This window comes from Lissotriton helveticus, chromosome 5_1 (assembly GCF_964261635.1).
Source record: "Lissotriton helveticus chromosome 5_1, aLisHel1.1, whole genome shotgun sequence".
Taxonomy (NCBI): Eukaryota; Metazoa; Chordata; class Amphibia; order Caudata; family Salamandridae; genus Lissotriton; species Lissotriton helveticus.
Window position 1 is genome coordinate 147,643,490 of NC_136065.1, and position 19,038 is coordinate 147,662,527.

Sequence of the window (19,038 nt, forward strand, 5' to 3'; positions counted from 1 at the left end):
TGCTGCACTCGGCCCCTTCATAGTTTATTGAAGACGGTCGGTAGGTGCAGGGTACTTTTGTTACTCTGTATCTAGCGTGACATTTGGAACAGATATTCTCCACTGTTGCTTACAACAGTGCATTATGCGTGCTCATACCAGGGAAGACTGCAAATGCAGAAGCAGCAATATTTAACTATAGCAAAAAACAGCTCATGCAGGAGGGGGGCCTGCGCAATTACCTTGCAGGAGCGAGCAGCAAGGCAATCGCTAAACGTGAACGTGTTGCCAATGAAGGCAATGCAACGCGTGCACTTTTGGGACAAAAACCATAGTGATTGCTACAGGTCTTTCCTATGCAGCGCGCATGGACATAAAACAAAGTGTAACCACAAACCTTCTTAAAGTACAACCAAAGTAATAAAAAAGCAAAGGGTGGGATGTAAACCCACAGTGTATATACAACATGCCTTGAAGAGAAAAGGACTCGCGCTGCTTTAAATCACCACAAACTGACTTAATGGATGACATTTTTTCCAGTAAGTCAACTTATAAAAAGGCTTGGCAGCATTTTATTTCAAATTCTTCAGAGTCCAGGTAGGCGGTCACATTGTGTTCAAGTTACTGAAGTTGCAACTGTATTGGACCCACTTGTTATTTGATACACGTTCAACTCTATCTAAATAGAACAAATGGTATTGGTTTGGCTGTTCAACCATTCAGAGTGCTCATGGAGCAGTGTTGACATTAGTCTCCCTGCCACCTACACAGCACTTCAGCTGGGTTTACAGCACCTCTTCGAGCAGAGTACATTTGAAGAATTGAAATATGCTCACCTTCATGCCACAGTCAGGCTCGCCAAACTTAACTGTCTTCATGGCTACAGGCTGAAAAAAAAAAAAAAAAAAAAAAAAACTTATTAGATCAGTATGCTCTCTTTGAGGGTGTCTCCATATGCTGCGAGACACAGTAAAGTCTATTGTAATTTAACATTTATCATCTAAGTGGTTCTCATACTTTGAGTAACCCTTCCCAAGCAGTGATTAAACATTACTGCTTAAAACCAAAGCCATTCATCGAGTCCCTAAAGGCTCGTTGTTGAGCCTCAACTTGTTCAATATCAGACTCCACTGGTGGATGTCATTTGCAGCTATGGCTTTTCAATTAGGTCTTATTGAGACAACCTGCTTCATACTTAGTGATTGTCTGCCTCCACTTAGAACGTAAATGCACAACGGCTTGAAGGCGACTCTTGGATAAAAAAAATATATTTTTAAAAACAGCCCCTGATGCTCAATGGTGACAAACGGAGGCGTTAATCTTCAGAGCAGAGGAGCCTGTGACCTACTTGGGAGTAGTATTTGGATTAAGGATTCACCTGTATGGTTCTGTACTGTGGTGTGTTGTGTTCCTCCCTCGGCCCCTTGTCTTGTGTACTTAAGGTCAGCCTTTTCTGATCGTGTAAGAAAGAAAAGAAAATCCCTTTGCCCAGTCACCTGAAGCTTCATGATTGAATTAAGGACATGGATTTTCATGAAGATCATGGACTAACTTAGGACCTGGATTTCCTTTCATGGTTAACTGATTTAAGAGGGAGTCTTTCCATTCCTGGGTTATTCATTTTATGTAATCAAATTCCATCTGTTACAGGTTTAATTATCCAGGTTACTTAAATACACATAAGTCAATTCTGCATTAAATTAAGAAATAGCCCATTATGCAGTTGTATGGTAAACACCTATTGCTTCACATTCAAGCACTAGGTAATACTGAAAATAAAAAGTCACTTAAACTTGTGTTAGGCTGTTAATCATTCTGAGTGCTCATGGTATCAGCACAGGTGTAGATTACTACTTGTAAATGCCCTTTGTGAATACCTAAAGAAAAACTTTCATCTCAGTTTACCTTTGTGAATCGGGCCCAGTGTCCAATTTACTATGAAGTAAAACAGTCTCCACTGGTCTCAAGAGGATGAATAGATAACTACACCGTCAAACCAGGCCTAAAACGAAGCAATTCAGTTTCGGAAGGATTATAAATTTAAGCCCAAAGCAAGTACTTCAAGACAAGGTAGTAGAATAAAGTGAACGTGGTTAAATACTCATTACAAACACTGTTAACCTTGGCAAGCACAAGTGCTATTAGTACGCAAAAAAAAAAAAAAAAAGTTACAGGTTGGAAACGGAACTTGCCATATCTAAATTATAGCGACCCAACCTGCAACAGATTTTGTTCAAATCTGTTCCCAATCCCACCCCCATATCAATATACTTAATTTCCTTCAGAAAGGGAGCCAATTTACATAAAAAAGTAAAGACAAGGTAATATGCAATGCCATTTTGCTGAATTGCGGTAACAGGGATGAGCTGACATTGCCCACAGTCAATATTAAGACTTTGAATTTTAAGAAGAAAAAAACGTTAAGTTTCACTTTAGCACAGAGGTTTCTGCGCAACAAGCTTTAAACAATTAAATTATCAAAAAGCAAGGTAAAACTTTGTCTGGCTACCATCTTTAGGTATTCATGGTACTAAACACCAAGTTTAGATATAGCCAGTATACTGTATGCCACCGAATGACACAAACACGACACAACAGGCATGTCTGCAACACTAAAGGGGCAAATAAAGGAGTTTTAAGACGTGGACATCCAAATCTGGTCCAATTCAAAACTTTTATTTTACAATAGTGCAGCAACAGTATCTACCTAAATTAAAATCTGAACCAACACATTTACCAGCATTGGGAAAGTCAGAATGTTTGGCTATTGACTACAGCAGTCCTACATGCTTAAGATAACATTTCTAGTCAAAGAAAATGGATTTGACAATACCGATTGGAATCTAGTCTAGACAGGGCCCAGGGCTCTGTAGTTTCCCCAGACTATTACTCATCTAATTCTCAAACTAAGTCTACAATACAGTACCACCATGTAGGTTTAACACATGATTTAATCTCGTCATTTGAAGACCCTGATAACAAAAAACTTTAAAAAAACACAAGTGGGTTGATACAAGTACAATGTTGTATCAACCCGCTAGATATACAAGTAAAAACTAAATTCATTCTCAATTAAAAATCTAATATCTTCACAGTACAACAGTGAAGCATAAAAATTATCAGAAAAAATACCACAATAAAACCAACTATCCATATTCAAAGCTGATCTGTTCCATCTGGGGGTTATCATCAATACTCAGAACTAGGGGTGGGCGGAATTTGCGTAATCGCAAATCTTGGTGAAACTGTTAAAAATCTCTGTGAACATGCGGAATTGCTTGTTCGCGATGCTTTTTTTACTGTTCGCAATTTCTGTTTGCGTGCTCGGGGGAAAATATCCTACGAACATGCATTTGAAAACGCAAATGAAGCAAAAAATTTGTAATGTCGCAGAACGCTGAATTTTGGGCAAGTTCGCGTTCTCCATGGAACGTGAAATTACCCAAATTCAGCAAACGGAATTTACCGCCCAGGCCTACTCAGAAACCCTGCTTTCAGATGAAGTTTTATAGATTTACAAAAAGATTGCCCCATTTTATGTACTGAAATGCTGGTATCACTTTATTGATAATTTGTTTAGGGGCAAGGGGGGCCCCCCCAAGCGATGAAACATTACGCTATTTCAGTTCCACTCTAAAATACCTAATTTGGACTCTCCAGTTACTGAGAAACTGTTTGAAAGAGGGGCTACCCGAAACGTTGTCAATCTTAAAAATAGCCAGGTTTTACAACTGGGAAAGCATGTTCAACAAACCAGAAAAGAAACATTATATTGGTCAGTCATTTTTTGAGTAACCAAATAAAAATTAAAAGTCACAAACTGGAATATCCTTAATGACAATCCAGATGTAACTGAGCAAATCAGTTTGCCTTTAAATATGAACACAAATCTCAAAACTTGGTGCAAACATAGGGAGGGAATTATGCCAGATGCATAAGCACGCGTTTACGTTAACAATTAAATCCACATCCAGTTTACCTTTGCAATAATACTCAGTAATTACTACTACCCAGGTAGTCTTACAACAACGTGTGGCACCTAGGAGAGAAAAAAAAAAAGTAAAAATTAACACTTGCTAATATAACCCAGAGTTTCACAATTAACAGTGCTTCAAATAGCTACTGTTGCCAGAAAAAGTTAAACCGTAACAAACTTTACGATTAAATAAGCCTATGTTACTCATATTGAAAAAGACAAGTTTCCAAAAATCCAAAATGGAGGGACGAGATTTAACATGTGGTCGCTGTGTTAGTCTGATAGGAAACAATGCACCACAGGAAGACGATCGAAAGCGCTTCCCACCTAGTCCAAAGAGACCGCCTCGTTTCAAGATTTAAAGTTGTAATCAGGAAAATCACTATGCTGTAGCGAGTTTCATTTTATTCGAATTCGAGGAATAGCAAGAGCTCAGAATTGACGGAGCAACACACGGAATTAATTAAATCACAACCAAGAAGACTCAAGCAAGTCGCTGTGCCACGTGCTCAAGATCAATGGAGCCTATTTACAAAAGGACGATAGCCGCAAAAACATCAGCGTAAAAGGGAGAGTCACAGACAAGCCACAGTAATAACCATACACAAGCCACAGTAATAACCATACACAAGCCACAGTAATAAACATACACAAGCCACAGACCTACCCCCAAGCACACAGCGCCGCAACAGCTCACGCTGACACCATGCAAATAATCAGTCACACAGAGAACATCACGTGCCGCGACAGACATTTATATACCCGGAGTAGGGCAGCCGGGCAGGGACAAAGTTCATTCCATCGCGCCCAGCTTGTGGCTCGCTTTTTTTGTCTATCAGTGACATAGAAAAGGGATCAAATACATCAATGCCGAAGGCTCGTCTGTGCTGTGCGGGATTAAGGTGGCCATGTTGTAATAGAAAACCTGTCGCCAGTAACCGAAAGACTAACGTATTACGCTATTTTATTTTATTTATTTTATTTTATTTAATGCGATTTTATATAGCGCGAACTTTACCCGAAGGTGTCAGAGCGCTTTACATAAGAACCAGTTGCCAAATCATAAAGACTTAGAATTACATGCGTTACATAAAAGAAACAAACAGAAAAAATTGCCAATGTACAAGATGTAAAGTCACACAAGGAAAAGATACAAACAGAAAGAAAAATGGCAAATGTACAAATAGTAAAGTCACTCATGAAAGAGATACAAATGGATATACTCTAAGAGTCACATAGCAGTCCCGCCAAGTGTCACGTATCAGGTGTGACACTACCGCATTTCAGTGCGGTGCTCCGCCTCACTGCACTGAAATGCAATGTCACGCATATGAGCATTCTCCATAGTGTACCAGCTGAGGCGCTGTAACATTATCTGGTGTGAGTGGCAGCTGGCAATGGCATCACGTCGCAAGGCTCTTGCAGGCTTGGTATGCTCACCACTGAGCAATGAGCTGCTGGAAGGTTCTTACCTGCAGTGATACAATGTACCGGTCTCGGGGCATTCCTGTGGCGCTGTGCTTCTCTGAGTCAGACAGCCTGCCGCCTGACATCACGCGGTAGTGCCCTAGAGCCTGGCCCATTTAAATTGTATGTGGACTGGCGCCGGAGGGGACCTCACGTCCTAGAGCCAGAGCCGGGAGTTTCTCAGCGGCTGGCTACTGGTTTCCGGCCGCAATCATGGCCTCTGCTCGCAGTGCTGCCTACTGCTCACACCGGCCCCGGCATTCCACCCTTATTGACGGCTGCAGTACAGGTCGAGTTTTCTGGTGAGTTTTTCTGCAGTGAACTTCTCATTTCCTGAGGCCTCACTTTAGGTTTTGTGATTATTTTTTTTAGCTACCTGGCCTCATTAGCATATAATGACCTCTGGAGGCCGGTCCCACAGACTTTCCCTGCAAATAAATTTCAAAAATGATGCTGAAACATCGATACGGGGAGTAGAAATAAAACAGTTAAAATGTTCTTTAATTCCAGGCAAGTTTCTAGGAATGAGTCATTGTTCAGGCTTTTTCAGGGTTGTGCCTGCAGCCCTCCTCGGCTAGAGCCTGCTTCCCTGACCTACTGGGCACGCACAGGTGAAAGGCTGATTAGGACAGGTGTTCATCTTTTTTTTGCATTAGGAAAATCCTCGGGTGTAAGTTTTACGTTTTTCTCTTAATTGCCAAGGGATTCAGTCAGTGGCGAGCAGGCCTCCTGTAATTAAACATTCTTGTATTGGAATGCAGAAAGTCAATCAATCAATCAATACATTTGTAAAGCGCGCAACTCACCCGTGAGGGTCTCAAGGCGCTGAAGGGAGGGGGGGAGGGGGGGTGCCTACTATTGCTCGAATAACCAGGTCTTGAGGAGTTTCCTGAAGGTGAGATGGTCTTGGGTCAGTCGTAAGTACGTGGGGAGGGAGTTCCATGTCTTGGCTGCTAGGGAGGAGAACGATCTTTCTCCGGTGGTGGTTCTGCAAATCCGTGGGACGCTGGCGAGGGCGAGGCTGGTGGAGCGGAGCGGAGAACGAGAGGCGGTTGTTGAGGTATTCGGGGCCCATGTTGTGGAGCGCTTTGTGTGCGTGGGTGAGCAGCCTGAACGTGATCCTCTTGCTGACGGGGAGCCAGTGCAGGTTTCTCAGGTGGGCGGATATGTGGCTGTGGAGAGGGATGTCGAGGATGAGTCGTGCGGAGGCGTTCTGTATGTGTTGAAGGCGTTTCTGAAGTTTGGCTTTGGTTCCTGCGTACAGAGCGTTTCCGTAGTCCAGTCAGCTGGTGATGAGGGCCTGGGTGACCGTCTTTCTGGTTTCGGTGGGGATCCACCGGAAGATCTTTCGGAGAATGCACACGGTGTTGAAACATGAGGATGAGACTGCGTTGACTTGCTTGGTCATCGTGAGGGAGGAGTCCAGGATGAATCCCAGGTTTCGTGCGTGGTCTGTGGGTGTCGGTGCGGTGCCCAGCGTTGTGGGCCACCAGGAGTCGTCCCAGGTGGATGGGGATTGTCCGAGGATGAGGACCTCCGTCTTGTCCGAGTTGAGCTTCAGACGGCTGTGCTTCATCCATTCTGCGACATCTTTCATTCCGTCCTGGAAGTTGGCTTTGGCGGTGAGAGGGTCTTTGGTGAGGGAGAGTATCAGTTGGATGTCGTCGGCATAGGAGATGATGTTGATGCTGTGTTTGCGTGCGATGGTGGCGAGGGGGCTCATGTAGATATTGAAGAGAGTTGGGCTGAGTGAGGAGCCCTGGGGAACGCCGCAGATGATCTTGGTGGCCTCGGAGCGGAAGGGAGGGAGGCGGACACTCTGGGTTCTGTCGGAGAGGAAGGTGTGGTCCAGTCCAGGGCCTTTCCTTGGATCCCAGTGTTGTAGAGGCGGGTTATTAGGGTGCGGTGGCAGATGGTGTCAAAGGCTGCCGAGAGGTCCAGGAGGATGAGAGCGGCTGTCTCTCCGTTGTCCATCAGGGTCCTGATGTCATCGGTGGCTGCGATGAGGGCGGTCTCGGTGCTGTGGTTGGCTCGAAATCCGGACTGGGATGGGTCGAGCGAGTTGTTTTCTTCGAGGAATGCAGTCAGCTGTTTATTGACGGTCTTCTCAATGACTTTAGCCGGGAAGGGGAGAAGAGAGATGGGGCGGAAGTTCTTGAGGCCTTTGGGGTCCGCTGTTGTTTTCTTCAGCAGGGCGTTGATTTCTGTGTGTTTCCAGCTTCCCGGGAAGGTGGCTGACTTGAAGGAGCTGTTAATGACGTTCCGGAGGTGGGGTGCGATGATGGTGTCGGCTTTGTTGAAGATATGATGAGGGCATGGGTCGGAGGGGGAGCCGGAGTGGATGGTGTTCATGACGCGGGTGGTGTCGTCAGTGCTGATGGGGGGTCCATACGCTGAGGCTGGTGGTGGGGGTAGTTGGTTTGGTGGCTGGAGGCGGAGTCTGGGGTCCGAAGCTGTCGTGTATAGCTGAGATCTTGCGGTGGAAGAATGTAGCGAGGGAGTTGCAGAGGTCTGCCGCCTGGGAGCTTCCAGCAGCCTGCACCTGCCAATCACGCGGCCTGGGAAGAAGGGGGGCAAAAGGGTGGCATGGATATACCTGTTATAATGCCATCACAGTGGGGTGGACGGCACAGATAGAGTGGTTAGTACCTTTCTATTTATGGTTCTTTTCAGAAGTTTAAAGATCTTCTTAGAGTTTCTTGTTGCTCAAAAGGGTGTAGTCTATGGTATTTATATGTTTCCTTCGTCTTTATTGTTTGATTTTGTTGCTTGATTTTGCAAGTAAGAAAGTGTCACTCGTAGTCGTTGGAATGTCACTCATAATTTTCCTGAAATTATGAAAATATCACACATAGCAATCTAAAACCTTGGCAGCTATGACATAGGAATGGTAGAGAGTACAAAGGTCTACTGCATATACTAGTGATTAGAGTTATCTCTATATACATAAGGAAGGGATACGAAGGGATATACTCAAAGAGTCACATAGGAATGGTAGAGAGTACAAAGATCTACTGCATATACTAGTGATTAGAGTTATCTCTATATACATATATACACATCGTAGATTTTCTCAGGTCAAGACCCCCCAAAAAACACAGAAAAGCAGAGTTCCATTAAGTGGGGTCGGAGGGGGGATGAGCTTTTTATTTATGTTTTGGTTTTTTAAATATAAAAAAGGCATTGTCATTTACAATGCCAATCTCTTAAACTCTCAGCACACGCACGTCTGAGAAAAATATCCAGTCAGGGTGTGCAGGGCCTAAGGGAGACAGGGCAGACACCAACCCAATCTATAGAACAAGGCCTAACATAATGCAATCAATACATGCCTAATAAGATCAAGGGTTTCATGTTACTGTGATCAAAGCGTGATATAATGCAATCAAAACCTTTGTCAGTGTGAGCAAGGCCAGACATAATACTTCATATGACTGTCAATAAGGCATGCTGTAATGTAATCAGGATCTTTGCATCACTGCAAGGACCGATATATAGCAGTTAAGAGCGCCACTCACTGTGAGTATGGCCTGATCTAATGCAATCAGCAGTTTCCTATCTCTAAGAGTAAGGTCTGACAAAATACAATCAACAGTTTCATATCACTGGGAGTAAGGCCAGATAGAATGCAATCAGCAGTTTCCTATCCCTAAGAGTAAGGCCTGATCTAATACAATCAGCAGTTTCCTATTCATAAGAGTAAGGCCTGATCTAATGCAGTCAGCAGTTTCCTATTACTAAGAGTAAACGCCTGACAAAATGCAATCAGCAGTTTCATATCATGGGTAGTAAGGCCTGATATGATGCAATCAGCAAGTTTCCTATCCTAAAGAGTAAGGCCTGATCTAATGCAATCAACAGTTTCATATCCCTAAGAGTAAGGCCTGATCTAAAGCAATCATCAGTTTCCTATCCCTAAGAGTAAGGCCTGATCTAATGCATTAAGCAGTTTTATATTGTGGTACTGAAATTCTGCACCCGTGTCATAAAAATCGTCGTATCATGACAATTTTGGTAACATCAGACCGAGAATGACAAGTGTAAGGTGTGCGGGTATTTTCGTCATATTTGAGTGGCGAGATCACCATGAAATCAGGGATTCCGTTCTGAACCCTCGGGTTCCATTTTGTGGTCGGCAGCCATTTTGTGGTTTCCCTCACATAGGCCGATGATTAAGGCCAAACGAGTCTTTTGGAAGACATACACCTTCAGCTGACTTCTGTGTGAACCAGGCAAGCTGACTCCGTTGCCCGAGGCCGGACTTGTTAGGCCAGTTCCTTTGCTAGTGGCCGCTCAAGATTAGGCATCAAGGCACAGCATGCCATAAACCCTTTATTGCACACAACTATGTCTAATCTTACTCACACCTGTCTCTGTTCTTTCTTTATGGCCTGCTTTACGATGAGGAGGTGCCCAATTTTATTAGGGGTCCGTCCGATTATCTGATGAAAAGTGTTGGGCCTTGCCGGGTAATTGATTGTGGGCTGGACAAACTGAAATATGGGCTTGTCATCATGACTCTGCTTTTTCTTTGTCGTGAAAATATGTGAATGGTCAACTGTAAATAAGGAATGTTTGCCTGAAGCATAATATTTGGTATAAAAGGGATGACTAGCTTTGTAAAGTGGAGCAGTCTCCTGAGAACATACACAGTGTTGTACTTCTAGGAACTCTGTTACTGGTTGCAGCCAATAAATTTGATCTTTGACGTCACCAAGAAGTCTCTGCGTTTCTGTAGTCTGAGACAGGAGAATCCGAAGTCTTTGGGTGTGTCCCCTGGCACCGCTGGGTTCTAAATAACCCGGTACTTCATTTGGCGCCCAACGTGGGGCGATTTCAGCGGTACCGGTCCAAGCCAAAGGTTCGTGAGGAGCTTCGTGTGAAAATTCTGGAGGAAGGCCAACCACTCGCGTCGTGGTCCGAAAGTCTTTGCTGCGAGGTTCCCCGCTTTCCGACGGCTACGAAGGACTGCTGCCCTGACTATCGCTCTGTCCTGGACCCTTTGATGATTTGTAGAGTTAAACGATAGACGAGTCTTCTGGTGACGTCATCGATACCTCAGTTAAGTATGAGTGGAGCGTCTCCAAGTCCTTAGTTTTTGGGTATCCCCTTGGGATCTTTGATTTGGAACTTGCAAGTACCAAAGCCGAGGGACTCGTGTATTCATGAGACTATCGTATTTGATAATCCTTTGAAGCTAGACTAGTGAGCGAAGATGCCTGGTCTTAGCAGACTTGGAAATTTGTTTTGTTGTGGTCGAAATAGGGATCCCCGATTGGAGGACTCGTGTCCGGTTCCTCCGATTGGAACTCCAACCTATGAACTCTATGTGAAGCATGGCGTGGGCCCCATCACATATAATGAAGTGTGGATCCGATACACGAGGAAGGACGGTGTCCTCAAATGGCCCCAATATGGTAGTTTTGACACGGAAATCTTAGATAATCTAGAGGTTAGCCTTTTTAAGAAGAAAGCCCGGCCGGCGGTGTTTGACTCTTTCCGCCTATGGCGTAAGGAAGCCAAACAGAAAGAAATTAAATTAGCAAAAAGGAATAAAAGAGAAAAGGGTATCTCGATAATGCAAGCTGCTATGCAGTATAAAGATGATGAAGAAGAACAAGCGAGTGAGCAGTTGCACAGGCAACGTAAAATGGCAATTGATAAATGCTATCCAGTTTTGCCGCCTCTTCAGCAGGATGCAGCAAAGGAACTAGAGAAAGATCCTTTAATGTCGCATTTGTTGAGCTCGCCACCCCCTTATGCGCAGAGTGCTACAGCACCTCCGCAACCTTTAGTTGTGCAACCTCCGGTTGTTTTGCCTCAGGTTCTTCCACAACCGCCAGCTCATTAGTTGGCTCCCACTGCTATGGTGCAGCCTCCTCAAGGGCCGCCGACTTTGCTACCTACCCCGCTTATACTTCCTACGACTTTGCCTACTGTATCAACTACTTCTTCCGATATTCCTCCTGATACTGCCTCTGCGTCTGCCTTGTCTCATCCTGTCTTTCCTCCTGTTCTTTTGTTGACTTTTCCTTCTGTTCGACAGAGAATGACTGATACTGTTACTAGTCTCTTGTCTCCTTTCTTTGGGTCATTAACTACGACGCCTGTTTCAGAGCGTAAACAGTTACGTAGCCAACTGCCGGATTCTAGAGAGAAGGGAGTGTTGGATCACTTGGCGCATAAATGGGTTACTGATCCTACAAGATATGAGTTAGAGTCTGTTATGGATGTCTTCCGTCAATGGGAAGCACCGAAGAAGAGATATGTTTTTGACAAAATGTGTGTTTTCCTTTGTGAAGAATTGGAGGATAATGATTTGGAATCCAATCCGCCTGAGATGTATCGTGTACGGTTCGAGTTTGCGAAAGGCACGATTGTGGGTTCCGATGTTGAGAGAGCAGTTGCGACATTGTTGTCATTTAGGAGTGAGGCTATCTCTCGGTCGTTGTTTGAACCTGATCCCTCTGCTAGGAGAAAAGCGCGACAATATCCGATGAGAGAAGTTCCCCCAGTTTGGAAAGAAGGGGATCTAGCAGCTAATCCACCTGTTCAGCCTCATTTTCAGCGTGTTTGGGTGCATGTTCCATGGAAGCGAGATGAAGTTTTGGCTCTTAAGCAGACTTTACCTGACTCAAGTAAAAATCCTGCAGGGTATTATAAGGAATTATCACAGACCGCAGACTCATGTGTTATGAATCTAGCTGATATAGACATGTTGTTTGGAAATGTGGTTCCACAGCCTTTATGGGGATTGATTCGTCACACGGATCATGCGCAGGAGTTAGGTGATACCTGCGTTAATATTGCTGCTGCAGATGGCCGACAAGTTGATGGTGCTAAACCTGAGACTTTAGTAGCAGAACTCCCTGGTAAGATCGTTACTTACATGAAAACTTTAATGCCTGCGATGCGTGTAAATTGGGATAAATTGTCTGCATGTAAGCAGAAGAAAGAGGAAACCGTGTCTGATTTCTTCACCAGGTATGAAGAGACGTTTATCGACCACAGTGGTCAAGACATGAGTACAGAAGGTGGTCAACGGTTGTTCGTTGACAAGTTTGTGCACAATTTACTTCCTGAGTTGTGTAAGAAATTGAAAGATTCGGAGAGTTCGTGGGCCGTTTCCTCTTCAGCACAGATATTGGCTACTGCACAGTACTACGAAAATAGAGATAAGGACGAGAAGGATACGGCAGACAAGAAAACGAAAGAATTAAAGACGAAGGTTCTTTTGCAGCAGGCGTATCCACCTCGTGGCGGCCAGCGTGATTATCAGCAACCTCAGCAGTTTCAGAGAAACTCGCAAAGGTTCGAGTTTTCTCAGCAACGTTTTCCTGTAGGCCCTAATCAGTGTGCATATTGCAAAGGAGAGGGTCATTTTAAAAGTAGCTGCCCTGTTTTGTTACAACGTATGAATGGTGTTTCTAGCGCAAGAGGTCGGGGTGCTCCACAAGCTCCTAGAGGTAGAGGACGTGTAGGTTTTCCCCAGAACACACGTCCCTTTCCTCCACAGAATTCAATGAATAATTTTGATCAGCAGAATAACGCGTCTGGTAGGACGACTCAGTACTATGCTGATGACTACTATGCAGAAGGTGAGAATATGGAAGGTGATGATTGCTAGGACAGCCATAGACAAAGAGAGGGAGTTGTTTCAGTTCCAGTAGATCAGAGTGGACCTTATGTTGAGGTGATTACATCAGGTGTGTCAGAGCCTTTTCTGTTGGATACTGGTGCTACAAAAAGTTCTATTATGCACTCTAAACTCCCTGGCGCACCTTTGTCTGGCGAAATGAATGTTTCAGTAGGTTTTTCTGGCGCCCCGGTTAGGAACCCGATTTCTAGTCCTATGCCTCTTTCTGTTGGACCTTGTGAATTCGAAGCACCCCTTATTCTGACGACGGGTTGTGGTGAGAACTTGTTAGGATTGGATCTATTGAAAAGATTGTACGCGACATTGTATTGTTCTCCTTCGGGAGTACAGCTTACACTGGGTAAGAAAGTGGTCTCCTCAATGTATTTGTTGAAGGATAAACTTCCGGCAGAACTGTTTTCTCTTCCTGATTCTATTTGGGCTACTGGTCCTAATGATGTGGGTCTTTTGGAAATACCGTCATATGTTGTGACGTTGAAAGCGAACGTTAAAATGCCACGCATTCCCCAATACAAGATCTCTAGTGAAGGTGAAAGGGCGTTGCTAGCGATCATTCATGACTTGATTGAAAAAGATGTAATTGAAGAAACAAGAGGTAACGTTTGCAATAGCCCTGTTCTGCCTGTTCTGAAGCGAACTGACTCTTCTCAGCCACCTTTTTACAGGTTTGTGATTGATCTTAGAGAGGTGAATAAAATAGTTGTGCCACAGTTTCCAGTTGTTCCTGATATCACTGCCTTACTAACCATGATTCCAGCTTCAACCACTTGGTTTTCGGTGAATGATTTGAAGAATGCCTTCTTCAGCATCCCGATTGCCGAGGAAAGTAGAGATATTTTCGGCTTCTCTTTAGGTCGAAGCTTTCGGTTTAAGAGAGCTCCTCAAGGCTATTTTGAGAGTCCATCAATATATAGTCAGTTGAAGACACAGCTTGATACGATTGTTTTACCTGATGGTGCTGCTCTTATTCAGTACGTCGACGATTTACTAGTCGCTGCAGATACTGAGGAGATTTGTAAAGAAGCCACCTTGTCGTTGTTGCGTCATTTGTCTGATCTGCATCATAAAGTGTCCCTTTCTAAATTACAGTATTGTCGACAAGAAGTGACCTACTTAGGTCATCTCTTATCGAAGGAGGGAAGAAGATTGACCCCAGAACGAATTCAAGCGATTGCAAAATTGAGTGTGCCAATTACACAGAGAGAAGTGCGAGCTTTCTTGGGTATCACGTCATATTGCAGACAATGGATACCGAATTTTTCCTTGCTAGCCAAACCTTTGGTGGCATTGACCTGTAAAGATACGCCAAATCCCCTTCCGTGGTCTGAAGATTGTCAGAAAAGTTTTTCCGAATTGCATGATGCATTGTGTTCGGCTCCTGTGTTGGGTACCCCCGACTACAGTAAGCCCTTTACACTGTATGTCTATGAGAAAGAAGGTTGTGCTTTGTCAGTGCTGACACAGTCTTTTGGGGACAAGCAGCGTCCATGTGCGTATTTTTCGTCAACTTTAGATCCGGTGGCTAGAGCGTTGCCGAGTTGCTTGAGAGCAACGGCAGCAGCAGCTGTTTCTATTCGACAGTCTGCTGGTTTAGTGATGAATAATATATTGATTGTAATGGTTCCACATGCAGTGGACACTTTGTTAAACAGGACCAAGACACAGCACTTAACTAGTGCTCGATTGTCAGGTTATGAGTTAACACTTTTAGCGAGTCATGTGCACATAAAGAGATGCAACACGTTGAATCCAGCTACGTTGTTGCCGATTGTAGCAGAGACAGATGTTTCTGAACAGCATGATTGCTTTCTTAGGACAGAAGAAGAAACGAAAGGGAGAGTAGATCTTAAGGACACTCCTCTTGTGAAGTGTGATGGTACCTTATGGGTGGATGGTTCATGCTTCAAGCTTCCGAATGGGGATACGACTGCGGCATATGCTGTTACGACTTTGCAAACGATTGTTGAAGCTGCACGTATCCCACATAATTCAGCTCAAGCAGCCGAGTTGATTGCACTTACGAGAGCGTGTGTATTATCAAAAGGAATGAAAGTGGCCATATATATTGACAGTCAGTATGCGTTTGGTGTGGCTCATAGTTTTGGACGATTGTGGAAAGAGCGTGGGTTTCTGACTTCGCATGGAGCCAAGATACAGCATGGTCAGCTGGTGAATGAGCTTCTTGAGTCACTTACCTTGCCATTGCAAGTTGCAATTGTGAAATGTAGTGCACACAAGAAGGTTACTGACGACGTTGGTCGCAGTAATGCGTTTGCTGATGAAGTGGCGAAAGAAACAGCAAGAGATATGATGAGTCGAATATATGTGGCGGGCCCTGCAAGATGGATTAGTGACGTTGGAATGTGTGAAGATACGATAGAGAGTGTGATGTCTATTCAAGCTGAAGCTACAGAGAAAGAGCTGAGTGTGTGGAGAGAGAGTACGGGTAAATTAGATGTAAATGGTTGTTGGGTTGAATTGTCAGAGCATCAGCGATGGTTGCTACCCGATGCGTATGTGCTTGCAGTGGTTACGATGGCGCATGGAATGGCTCATATCAGTGTGAAAGGGATCTGTAAGTTGTTGGCTCCATTATGGCAAAATGCTGGAATTCCTAAGTGTGCAGAGAATGTGGTCAAGAATTGTATGGTTTGTCTGAAATACAACCCTGGTAGGGGAACTCCAACTCCAGCTGGTCATTTTGCGCCTCCAACGTATCCGTTCGAGGTTTTGCAGCTAGATTTCATCCACATGGAGAGGTGCAACAACTTGAAATACGTACTCGTTGTTGTTTGTGCCTTTTCGAGATGGGTAGAAGCATATCCCCTGAAAGATAACACTGCCTTATCCACAGCTAAAGCCCTTGTCAAAGAATTTTTCCCTAGGTTTGTGTAGGGGCTAGTGGTGGACAGAGAATGAGACCAGAGTACTGTTTAGACACAAAAAAGGTTTGTTTATTGTTATTGGTTCGTAAGTGGGGCTTTGACCACACAGTCCTTCCTGAAACAAGGGGGGGGTTGTTGCTGGTTGCTGGGTATGTCAGGGTTGGTCCGTCTTCCCGGTTCGTGTGGCCTCAGGGAGAAAGAAAAAGAAACGGGTTTCACTGATCTGTTCTCAGTTTTAGACTGTAGTGCTACCGTCACCGTTTACCAAAAGGAGGGGGGGTGAGTGCAAGGGTCACCACAGGGCCTCCCGCCTCCCCAAACCTGCTACCTCCCGCCTCCCCAAACACCCCACCAGAATGCCCCTTTTAGCAACACTTGCCTTGGGCTGTGGCCCGACTCCCGGACCACAGCAGCTGGACCCGTGGCGTCTTCTCCCCTCAGCCCACCGGGTATGGTAGCAGTTTCGGGAACGTTGCTCAGCAGCACGCGCTAGGTCCGCTCTGCCTTTCGGGTCTCCTCCGCCACCGCTCTCTCGTTCTCCTCTCTTCTACTCTCCGCCTCCGCTCTCTCGCTCTCCGCTCTTCCTCTCTCCTCCGCCTCCGCTCTCTCGCTCTCCGCTCTTCCTCTCTCCTCCGCCTCCGCTCTCTCGCTCTCCGCTCTTCCTCTCTCCTCCGCCTCCGAGTGCTCCGCTGCCTCCTCTCCGACCTCGCACACCGTCCGTTCTAGTCCTCTCCTTCTTATCCTTCCGGGTTCCGGCGGCTGACCAGGCTCCTCCTCTTCCGCAGTGCAACAACTAGACCGCGGCCGTTGACTTCCTGGTTCTGTGTTTTCGGCAACCAGGAAGTGGTGTTTTCCTCGTCTGAGTCCGTCTCTGTGTGCTCCGACCGCTCCTCATCCCCACACATCCTCCCCCTCAGGAACGGACGGGGTGGCCAATCGGGGTACGGATGCCGAGACAGAAAGTCAGCACAGACCTGTTTGGCTCCAGGAACATGCAGGGTCTGAAACGAGAAGGGTTGCAATGAAAGGAACCACCGGAGTACACGTTGGTTGGTGTCTTTATTCCTAGCAAGCCAATTGAGGGGGGCATGATCAGTTAGTAAAGTGAAGGAACGCCCCAGAAGATAATACTGCAGGGCCTCCACCGCCCACTTGATGGCCAGGCACTCCTTTTCAATTGTTGAGTAGTGTACTTCCCTAGGGAACAACTTCCTGCTGATAAATAAGATGGGTACCAGTTCACCTGTCTGATCGGGTTGTTGAAGAACCGCCCCCAGGCCCACGCCAGAGGCATCCGTTTGCAACACAAAGTGTTTCTGGAAATTTGGACACCTCAGGATTGGGTTCGAGCAGATCATGGATTTAAGAGTCTGGAAGCTGGTTTCATGTTTCGTCTCCCATGACCGGATGTGGGCAGGCTGATTGTTAGCTAACAGGTCAGTAAGGGGTTCTGCGAGTGTGGAGAAGTGTGGTATGAACCGCCTATAATACCCTATAAACCCAAGGAATGATCTGACGTCTTTTTTTGTTTTGGGGCTGGGTATCGCGTTAATGGCCTCTACTTTACTCATCTGGGGTAGGAGATGGCCGCCCTGAATGGTGTAACCCAAGTAATGGATGCAATCCGTGGCCAACAGGGATTTCTTCGGGTTGATCTTTAGGCCGGCGTTCTGTATGGCTGTGAACACCTCAAAGAGATGGCATAAGTGGTCCTCCCAGGACGCGCTAAAGATCACTATATCGTCCAGATAGGCGGCTGCGTAATCTCGGTGGGGTTGGAGGAGGTGGTCCATAAGCCTTTGAAATGTAGCGGGGGCCCAATGGAGGCCGAAGGGCAACACACGAAAATGGTAAAGTCCTGACGGGGTTGAAAAGGCTGTTTTTTCTTTGGCAAGGGGGGATAAAGGGATCTGCCAATAACCCTTTGTTAAATCAAGAGTGGTCATGTATGCTGCCGCTCCTAGCTTTTCTAGCAACTCATCGACCCTTGGCATCAGGTAGGTATCGAACTTAGTGACTCTGTTCACCTGCCGAAAGTCGATGCAAAACCGAAGGCTTCCATCGGATTTCGGCACAAGAACGATGGGAGAGCACCAGTTGCTAGCGGAGGGTTCTATGATCCTGGCCTCTAGCATGGCGGTGACTTCCTTTTCTACGGCTTCCCTTCTCGCTTCGGGGATCCTATAAGGCCTCTGTTTGACAATGGTGTCGTTAAGGACGACGATGTCGTGTTGTACCATGGAGGTTAATCTGGGTGTGGAGGAAAAGAGCCCTGGGAACTGTGCGAGAGTGGCCTCGAGTTGGCTTCGTTGGGTTGGGTTTATGACTTCTCCTGTGGGGATGGTCTCCGAGGAGGGAACTGCGGTGGGGATACTTGGGATGTCCAGGGGTTTCTGTGTGGTTACTAGTAACGACGCTTGTCCTGCTGCTACTTCATCAGGGGGTTCCACCCACTTTTTTAACAGGTTGACGTGATATATTTGCTTCCCACCCGGATGTAAGGGTTGAAGTACGCTATACGTGACAGGGGACACCTGCTTCTCTATGGTGAAGGGTCCCTGCCACTTGGACAGTAACTTGTTGTCAGACGAGGGAAGGAGTAGCAATACCCTATCCCCGGGTTGGAACGTCCGTAACAGGCTGTCACGGTCGTACAGGCGTTTCTGGGACGCTTGGGCGTTTTCCAAATGGTCATGGACCATTCCCCATATCTGGGTTATGGAATTTCTCAGGTCAGCTGCAAATTGGGGCAGGGGTTTCCCCTCTTCTTCTTCCTCCTCCCACTGTTCTACGGCCATGTCCAGCAGGGTACGGGGTCTCCTCCCGAATAGAACCTCAAAAGGGGAAAACCCCGTGGACTTTTGTTCGTGAGTCCTTATGGCAAACAGTATAAGGGGTAGCTGATGGTCCCAATTCCTTCCTGTGTCTGAGATGACCTTGCGGAGCATGTTCTTTATGGTCTTGTTGTACCGCTCCACAAGGCCATCTGTCTGGGGGTGATAGGCTGCAGTCCGTATCTGTCGGACTCCCAGGATGTCACAGATGTGGGACATTAAGCGAGACATGAAGGGGTC

At 45.8% G+C, this 19,038-nt stretch overlaps 1 long non-coding RNA gene and 1 other non-coding gene across 3 annotated transcripts in view; both read right to left on the bottom strand.

The window, feature by feature from the left end:
- Positions 1–4,675, bottom strand: part of LOC144754285 (uncharacterized) — a 39,087-nt gene extending 34,412 nt beyond the window's left edge. For both annotated transcript variants that reach the window (XR_013594690.1, XR_013594691.1), the window contains exons 1-3: positions 4,623–4,675; positions 3,959–4,018; positions 816–866 (exon numbers count right to left, since the gene is read on the bottom strand). This is a non-coding gene — a long non-coding RNA (uncharacterized LOC144754285). The remainder of the gene's footprint in view (positions 1–815; positions 867–3,958; positions 4,019–4,622) is intronic.
- On the bottom strand, positions 2,476–2,604 carry LOC144756977 (small nucleolar RNA SNORA17). Its single transcript, XR_013595448.1, has one exon. It is a non-coding gene; the product is annotated as a small nucleolar RNA SNORA17 (small nucleolar RNA).
- Positions 4,676–19,038: the final 14,363 nt, after the last annotated feature.